Raw genomic sequence first — 10064 nt, 5'->3', positions numbered from 1 at the left:
ATGGAATGCTACTCAGTCATAAAAGACAAAATAATGCCATTTGCAGCAACATAGATGTACCTAATGATTCTGATACTAAGTGACGTCAGAAAGACAAATACCATAAGGTACCACTTTATGTGGATCTAAAAATATGGCACAGATGAACCTACCTACGAACAGAGACAGATCATGGATGTGTAGAGCAGACGTGTGCTTGCCAGGGGGTGGGAGGCGGGAGTGGGATGGATGGGGTGTTTGTGGTTGGTACATGAAAACTATAACATTTGGATAGATGGCAATGGGGTCCTTCTGTACAGCACAGAAAAACTGTGTGTGATTGGGTCCCTTTGCTGTACAACAGAAACTGAAGAAACATTGTAAATCAACTATACTTCTATAAAATAAATAAAGTGCTTGGAACCTACAGGTGCTAATAATAGTGATAATTATTGCTATGATCAGTCCTGATTTTAAGGTGTCTCCTATTTTGTGTACAAGGAAATAAAGGTGAGGGTTGAAAGAAGCATGATTTTAACCTAAACTTAAGTTAACCCAATTAAGCAATATTTGCTAGGTCTTGGTTAAAACTAATACAGTATTTAAAAAATTTATACATCACCCAAAATGCTAAGAAAGAGTCCTACTGAGATACTCTGAGAGTGGTCTTCCTCAGGGCCTCCTTTACATCTCTGTTCCGGAGGCTGTAGATGAGGGGGTTCACCATGGGGATCACCACCGTGTAGAACACAGACACCACCTTGTTCTGGTCAGTGGAGTAGCTGGACTTGGGCATCACGTAAATGGAGGTAAGACTTCCATAGTACAGAGTGACCGCGGTGAGGTGGGAGGTGCAGGTGGAGAAGGCCTTGTGTCTTCCTTCAGTGGAGGGCATCTTCAGGACGGTGATGAGGATGCGGATGTAAGAGAGACCTATGACAACACCTGTGATCCCAAGGATGGACCCAGAGGAGATGGAAGGGAGAATTTCAAGAACAGAGACATCTGAGCAGGAAAGTTTCAACAAGAGGAAAAATCACAGAAAAAGTGGTCTATCTGATCTGGTCCACAGAAAGACAGGCTCAACAAGCAACTAGTAAATGTCCAAGCATTCACACACCCACCCAGATAGGAAGCTCCCAGTAAGAGGACACAGACTCTTGGGGACATGTGGGTGGAGTAGAGCAGGGGCAAGCTGATGGCCACATAGCGGTCATAGGCCATGGTGGCCAATAGGAAGCACTCGGTTGTCCCAAACAGGACTGCAGAACAGAACTGGGCTTCACAGCCAGCAGTGGTGATGGCCAGTCCATGTCTAAGGAATCCTATGAGCATCACCGGTGTGACAGATGTGGAAGAACCAATGTCCACAAAAGCCAAATGGCCCAGAAAGAGGTACATGGGGGTGTGAAGATGGGCACAGCTTCTTATCAAAGCAATGATGCTGCTATTGCCTACTAAGGTGACAACATAGATGCCTAGAAATATCGCAAAGCAAATGACACCAAGCACAGGGTCCTCTGTGAACACCCAGAAGGATGAACTCTGTCACACTGCTGTGGTTTCCAGCCTCCATCTCTCATGGGAACTAGTCCTGTTGAGGGAAATGGGAATGTTTGTTTATACTTTCATTCTACACTTTCCCAGATTTCTCTGCTTATTCCGCAGACTCATGCACAGGAAGTTCTTCTTCTGCACTGCCTGTAAACAGAGTGCCTTATGGGATTTTTGTTTGTGTTTCTTTCTTCTTCCCATAACAGGATAATTGTTATGTATCGAAGAACAAGTGATGCCAAAAGGATTCTTTTAAGTCTTTCACATTTCGCCTGCCCCCAGGATGCACCCTAACTTCTCGAGCACAGCACACTGTACACCCTCTGATGCCCCCCTCTGCATGTGACTCTTTGCTTGTTCCTTGGGATATTTCTATCCTACACCTGCACTGATCCAACCTTCCTGAGCTATTTAGAATCCCCTTCCCCCGCACACACACTCTACTCTCTCTGGCTTTTGTGCCTTTTTCTTCAACTTGAATGGCTTCCAACCTCCCCCCATCACCCCCCCTTCGCCCCCCGGGGACTTCTGTTCATCCTAGGATTCATTTCTCTTAAAGTCTTCTCTGCCTTCCAAGGGGTAATCAGATGACTTTCCCTTGGCTTGACATCATGTTTGAAGATGTTCAGATCATCATTGTTTATAGTGGTTATGCTTTTTGTTGTTGTTTGCATGTTTGCTCTTCACTCTCCTCAATTTATACACATTTCCCTCAACAATGGTGTATTTTCCTCCTGTATCATAACTAGAGTTGGGAATAAAATGTACTGAAAAAAAAACATTTGATGGATGAATGCATGGACAGTTTGATAAAGCATCAGGTGGATTACATTACAAAATAAGATCTAGAAACTGCCGTTACTAGCTGCTTTTCTTAATGCCCAATTCAAAAGAAATATGTGCTGAGCTCTAAGATAAATGTATCTCTACTATTTTCAATAATGAAAATACACAACCCCTGTGCTAAGCTACATTCACTGATCTGTTGAGTTTTGGGTGACATTTTCTTCTTTTTATATTAAAAAAAAATTTTTTTGCCTTTTTAAGGTTGCACCCACAACATATGAAGGTCCCCAGGCTAGGTGTCGAATCAGAGCTGTAGCTTCCAGCCTATGCCACAGCCACAGCAATACCAGATCCAGGTGCCTGCTGAGCAAGTCCAGGGATTGAACCTGGGTCCTCCTGGGTGCTAATATGATTCATTTAGTTGAGCCACGATGGGAACTCCCTAGGGTGACATTTTCATTAGTACCTTCTCTATGTTTTGGCATTGTGTTGTGACTTAGGCAAACTTCCTGTGTTTTGAAACAATCCTGAGAAAGCAGAATTAATGATAAATTATAAGGGAAGACACAAAGAAATCATTGCATCCAATGCAGTACTTTTAGGGTATACTACAGATTCAGTAAAATTTAGAAAAAAAGTGATATTTGTCAGAATGAGAAAATAGAGTATGAAAATCTTTTTAAATTGTTTCTTTCAGGTATTATAAAATAAAAAATTAGAGATTTCTTTCAGTAATCTGAAATTTTCACTTATGCACGTCTTTTCTTTCACTAACTCCAATTAAATATCAATCCCTCCAGGTAATTTCTTCCGATTTACAAAACCTATTTGCATGCACTTTTCTCTTACTTCTCTCTACACAATTAACTATAGAAAGAGTCACTCACAAATCCTTAACGTTAACAATGCCTCACAATCTATTTCAGTTTCTTTTAATGTCATTTGCAAATAGTGTTATATATTTGTAATCATATTATAAATTACATTTAGTATTTATATTTTCACTTAGTTATGTTGATAAAATATTTCCTGATGTCTCAGGTAATACTCATAGCGGAAATGCTGGATATGATATTCATGGAACTTCAAAACATATCCCAAAATACTTTCCTAAATGTATCTCTCTATATGCTCTCTGGAAAGTTTGTGCTTTTAACACATTAACATGACACTGAAATTTTCTATTCAGTACAACTGGTTCTGATCTTCATAGAAAGAAAATTTTCTGCCAACAACATTATTTGCATGCTTTAAAGTCTGGAGTATTTAATGCAAATGATAATATATGCATTAAATAGCTTCGAAATGTCCTTCTAACTTAAAAATATAAAAATGTCTCATTTTACAAAAGCATTTAGCGTTTCTACTCATACCACTTAGTTCATGGATAGAATGAATTGTGACATATAATGAATGAATAGCTAAGAACCTACAGCTCATTGAGCAATATGTTATGATCAGTCTTCATTAAATGCATTAAATTACTCTAGTGATAGGCTAGTTTACTACCATGGATGTAGCTCTTTCATGAAATATCTGTTTTTAGTCTTATCACTTGATCCCCCATGACTTAATGGCACAAAGCCTCTCCTTTCTCAAACACTGAAATATCTGAATACAGCCAACACACACCTACTGCCTTCCCTTTTCCAAAAGTAAGCCCCCATAGATCCTTTGGCCATTCCACCTGGGGCATTGCTTTCAGATCCCTCACCATTCTCTGGTCAGCCTCTGAACAGACTCTGGTCTGAGGAATGGGGCCAAGCACTGAGCAGCATGTGTGCTCTTTGCCCTCTGACCCAAGCAGAGTTCAGTGGGGCCAACCCTGCCTTCCCTGCAGGCTTCAGTCTGTGCTCACAGCATCTTGGAGGCTGAAGACAGAAGACGCAGAACCTGGGAGTCCCAGGGGCCAGAATTTTAATTTGCATTTGACCCTACAATCTCTCTTACCCTTTTTTTTTTCATTAGTAAAACATGAAAAATTGTCCCTATGATGCAGCTTTGGAGTGAGGTTGAAAGAAATGACATCTACAAAGTACTCATCAGAGGTGTTTGTTCTACATCAGAATTAAGTTACTTTTCCTTAAGTCAAAGTAAAGTGTTGGTGGATTTTCAATTATTTCACTTTGATGAGGATCATAGCATAATTTTCCCTTCAACCCATGTCGAGAGATATTCACAAAATCAAAGGCTGTCAGGAAGTACAGTCTATGCTCCTTTCTCTGTTTGGGGCTGTCATTCACAGCCACATGCATAAAAGGAAACTGATTTTTCCCTTTTCTTCCCCTCCCCTGGCTACCTGGAGATCTTTCTAGAGCTCTTAACTTTGGCACGAGGTTCATGCTGGCTCCCCTGCGTCAGAGATTTAATGCTCACCCCATGCTCCCCCTCACTGCACAGGATGAAGGGGCCATGGGCTCTGTGCCTCCGACAACCTGAACGTCAGGTGGTTTCTTCCGGATTCGCTTTCCACTGTTTCAGCTACACAAGCCGAGCACTGCTTTGGCTGCTGGGGACCGTCCAGACAGCATTCTAGGGACTCCTGGGCAGCCTGGTTGAGTGCCCAGAATGACCATTCTGTAACACCAGAATGCATTTACAAACACAGTTTTACATTATTTAGACAAACCCATGACTAATGCACTCACCTCTCAGAGCAGAATTGTTGATGCTGACCTCTAAGGAGAACTTTATAGAGCAGATGTTTGCCATGTAATTGTATAGTAGCTCTGCACTAAATACCTGACAGCATAAATGGTTGAAGGCTCTGCTCCATCTAGAAACAGAGTTACAAACGTTCTGTAAGGATGAGGAGGGTGTCTTTGTGTGTGTGGTGGGAAGGAAATGAAGGTTCTAATAGAACTTGACAAATCTCTAGGGCTGTTCTTCCTGGCCCCTTTGAGATAAAGGTCCCTGGGTTAGCTCTCCAGAAATGACTTGCACAGTATGTGACGCATTCAGGTGGCATAAATAGAAGGTCCAGTTGGAACAAATTCCAAGGGGCCTGATGAACACTTTTTCCAGAGAATAGGATTAAAAAAAACAGTTGAGAAAGAAATTTGGAGGGAGATGGGGGCCGGAGTCTGGGCCATCAAGGCTCTAATTTCATCTATGTAGACAAAACAGTCCCTTTAACTGAGGACATCAGCTGGTGGGAGAAAGCCATGGAGTAATACGAGTCAGGCAGCAGAAACAAAGCACCGTCTCCTGTCCCTCAACGTGCAGCCCACAGACTGGTGCTCGCTGGCAAACTGTTTATTATCAGTCCACGATGCATTAAGGACAGGAGTGAAGGGAACCATTTCTACACTTTCATAGCAATTTGAGAAAGTAATTTTAAATGTGTTGACTCTAATAATAAACATTTAGATATACATTTTTTATTTCAGTCCTTGTTACTGATTTTCCCAGCCATTCTAGTTTTGTAATAGATCTCATTACCAATCATCCTTGGAGGCTTGGGGGAAAATGGATAAAATCTTAAATGGTTTGAAAATCACTAAGTGTGGCTTTTATAGCCAGGAGACCTGAGGTTAGCTTGATGTGCAGGAGCTCAAGAAAGTTGTTTAAGCTCTTTGAGACTGAATTTCATGTTCTATAAAGTGGGATTAATAACCCCTATCTCACAGTATAGGCCTAAGACTTAACTGGGATAGCATATACTTATCTGGAACAGCTAAGTGAAGTTACTGCTCTGTCTCAAACATTTGATTAGAAGAAAGGGCTTGGATGTGTTGACTCTGATGATTCACACTCATCAGGGTTGGGAGGTTCCCTGCCACCTTTTGCAAATTATTCTATTGCATCTTAACCCCCCCCCCCAGATACTTTCTTCTTTGAAACCATGGTGTTCCAGCTATGGCATCTCCTGTCCACCCCATGAAGCTCCCTGCTATTCCTCATCCCCTGAGGACCTGAGCTCCTGCATCTCAAATTTTCCCTTCACCTCTATATTTGTCCCCAGCAAGGACAACTTCTAAGCATTTGGACACATCAACTGACAGCCTAACCTCACATTTCCTCTACCTTCTTAACTCCAATAACTTTCATTCATCCACAAGCTACTTCTGGAACTCCCTAGAACATTCATATCCTAAATCTCATTTAGGTTAGTGAGACCTAATCTTCCACCACTAAACCATAAATATGTAAAACTACAGTTTCAAAGGCTATTCAACCATAGACCACCAGAAACAAACCTATAGTCCTACACAATCAAGTTTATTGGGTCAGTGCAGCGAGGGAGGGCTCGCCAAAAACCAGCATGCATCTCTCAACAGGGGAGAGAAGGCAGATGCCTCTGGGAAGGACTGGATTCTCACTGAAGATACTGAGGACAATGAAGGGGTGCAGGAATCAGTGCCGGACTGGTTGCTGCTTCTGAGGTGAGATGAGGAGAAGGACGTAGTCCAGGGTTGGACACCATTAAGAAATGATGGCAATTTACTAGCTGGGCACCTCCAGTAGTAAGCGGGGATAGTGCCCCAGCCCTGCGTGTTGTTATCAGTAAGGACACACTCGTCAGTGAGAAATTGGGTCATTATGGTACATAAACTTGGGGGAAGCATTTTCTACTAATTTTGTTGCTAGATTCTTGTGTGTCGGTCCTCCTAGTCTGAAGAACAACAGAAATGTTTTTCTGTTTCTGCCCCAACAAGGCAGGTTTTCCTTACAAAATCCATTACTGTTTACTAAATTTATTGACACAATTGTTATACTATCTATTTTTAATCACCCTAATATTTGCCAAATGTGAAGTTAAGCCTCTTTGCATGTCCTTCTTGGATAAGTAATATGTTTGCCTTTTTCTTGAGGAAGACTCCAGGTTTTTCCATTTTCATAATCTTTCCTTTTTTTCAGGGCTGCACCCATGGCACAGGGAAGTTCCTGGGCTAGGGGTTGAATTGGGACTGAAGCTGCTTCCCTTTTGGCACAGCCACAGCAATGCAAGATTCAAGCTGTGTCTGTGACCTACACCACAACTCATGGCATCAGAGGATCCTTAACCCACTGAGCAAGGCCAGGGTTCAATCCTTCATCCTCATGGATATTGTTTGGGTTCCTTACCACTGTGCCACAGTGGGAACTCCTTATTAATCTTTTCAGTGAGTGAAATTACAGATATGTTTTTTTTTCTATCAGTTTTCTATTTATTTCATTGGTGTTCTTTCGTTATTATATATTTTTCCAATTTGTTTGTTGTTCGTTTTTAAGCTTCCTAAGATGGAAGCATAAACTTTTGTTTTCAGCCTTTCCTTGAGGGTTGTTTCCAGCCCTTTATCATGAGAAGGGATCGCATTTCCCTTTTTTAAGTGCTCGCATGTTTGAATGATGCCCTGGATACTGTGAAAGAAATGTTAGAGTCTGGATTGTAGTAAAATCCTCTCAAACAGCCATTGCACGAATGTACCACCATTTCTTCACTTTTTAATTCAGTGAAGGGCATTTGAGAATTTTCTAGTTTTTGGCAATTCTGAATAATGCTTCTATAAGTATCTCCATATAGGTCTTTGTGCGGATGTGTGCTTTCATTTCTCCTGAATAGATATCCGGGATTTTAATTGCTGGCTGTTATGGTAAGTATATGCGTATAAAAAAAATGGCAAGACTTTTTTCAAAATGGCTGTGCCATTCCAAATTTCTACCAGCATTGTAATGACGTTCTGTTTATGTTGGTTATTTGTCAGCACTTGCTACTGTCGGATTTTTTTTAAGCCATTCTACTATGTGTGTAGAATTATGTCTTTTATTGTATTTGCATTTCCCCGGGGACTGGTTGTGTGCAGCATCCATTTCAAATGCTTATTTGCCCTTCATACCTTTTCTTTGGTGAAGTGTCTATTCAAATTTTCTACCTATTTAAAAAAATTGGCTGTTCTCTCGCCATTGAGTTATGAAAGCAAGTTACAGATTTTAGATACAAACCCTTTACTGTTCTCTGAATATTTTATTGAAATCTGTGTTCTGTCATTTTGTTCTTCACAATGTCATTTGTTCTTATTAAGGCTTTCATTTTTATGAAAACAAGGTCATCAATTATTATTGTGGTTCCTGTGTTTACTGTCATATTCAAGAAAATCTTCCTGGGGAGGCGGAACAAGACGGCAGAGGAGTAAGAGGTCGTGCTCACTTTCCCCACAAACACATCACAAAACCACATCCCCATGTAAAACGACTCGCACAGAACATCAGCTGATGCTGGCAGAAGGACTTGAACCTCCAAAGAGGGCAAGAAACTCTTGACAGAACTGGGTAGAACAAACAGGAAAAAGAGAGAGAGAAGGAATCAGGACAGGACCAGCATTCCTGAGGGGGAGCTGTGAAGGAGAATAGGAACCCACCCTGGGAAGACACCTAACTGCCAAAAGATCAGCCCAGTCAGTGGGACCTCAACATCACCGAGAAAAGCACGGCAGCTGGACTCATAACAGCACAGCAGAGTGAGAGCCGCACAGATCATCTGAAATACTGGCCCAGATACCACAGCCTGAGACACTCGGGCAGGGGCTGTGCCCTGAGACTCAGGCACTGGAGGTCAATCCCGGGGAGAGAACTGGGGACGGCATGCAGGGCTAAAGGGCAGTGTGCCACAGGCTAAGGAGGGGACACCATGGCAGAGGGACCCCATGAGAAGGTCTGGACCCAAAGGAGGGCAAGGCGCCATTGTTGGGGGTGGGAAAGGAGGCAGGGTGGGCTACCATGGGAAAGTCCTGGCACCAGAGTGTGCACTTTGCCCCAGGCTTAGAGGGGAAGGCGGGGTGGCTCAGCAGAGGCTAGGGGCTGCGAGAAGCCTCTTGCTCATTTAGGGGAGATTAGGTGCTTCTTATGCAGGCTACCTATTGTGGCCAGGCACCTATTGTGTGGGCGAAGGGCATAAGGGGGCTAAGTGCAATGTGGTGCCCCTTGCACAATGTACAGGTGGCAGGGACAGACAGCACCTGTCTCTCAGAGGCCAGAGGGTGGCTTGGCTTGCCACCACTGGGGGCCTGTGAGTGGGTTCCATCTGCGACCCCAGTCACCTCAGGGGTTGGCAAAAAAGAAAAAAAGAGGGCACTGCAACCAAGCACCATATGCTGTTGCTCTCACTCCCCTGGGAACACAGCCTCCCTGCAGCTGCCACTGCCAAACGCTCTGGGTGGTGGCCAGAAACTTGGTCACTGTCCCTTCCCAAGACCCTACAACTAGGAGCCACTGGTGCAGCACCATCCATGTGGTTTAAGTGGGACAGGGTGCTTCTTGTGTGGTCTGCAGGTTGCAGTGGCAAACCATGGCAAGTATTCCTGATTCCAGAGGTGGGTGTGGCCCACTGCCATTGGAAATACAGGAACCAAAATCACTTGCAGCCCCCTTCACCTAAAGGGCACCACGGAGGAGGGCATTGTGACCAAACACCGCCTGTAGGTGCACTAGCACCCGCAGGAACACACCTCCCTGCTACTGCCACTGCCAAAGGTTTCAGGCAGTACCTTTGGCAGTAGAAGCCTGATCTCTGTCACTTCCCAGAATCCTGCAACTAGGAGCAGCCTTTAGGGCACCTCCTATGTGGGCTAAGTGAGACAGGATGCTTCATGCATGGTCTACAGGTGGTGGGGGCAAACCACCACAGTTATCACTGACTCAAGAGACAGTCATGGTCTGCTCTCAATAGGGGTCCCTGAACAGGCACCACCTGTGATTCAAATCACCTCAGAGGAGGGCATTGCAATCAAACACAAGCTGCCATGGCTCTCACTCCCCTGGGAACT

General features: G+C 43.4%; 1 pseudogene; it reads right to left on the bottom strand.

The window, feature by feature from the left end:
* Nucleotides 1-607: 607 nt before the first annotated feature.
* On the bottom strand, nt 608-1555 carry LOC110258510 (annotated as a pseudogene).
* Between the last annotated feature and the right edge of the window lie 8509 nt (nt 1556-10064).

Source organism: Sus scrofa, unplaced genomic scaffold (genome assembly GCF_000003025.6).
Source record: "Sus scrofa isolate TJ Tabasco breed Duroc unplaced genomic scaffold, Sscrofa11.1 Contig2239, whole genome shotgun sequence".
Taxonomy (NCBI): Eukaryota; Metazoa; Chordata; class Mammalia; order Artiodactyla; family Suidae; genus Sus; species Sus scrofa.
Note: the sequence above shows the minus strand (reverse complement) of the source record. Positions and strands in the feature narration are given on the sequence as shown.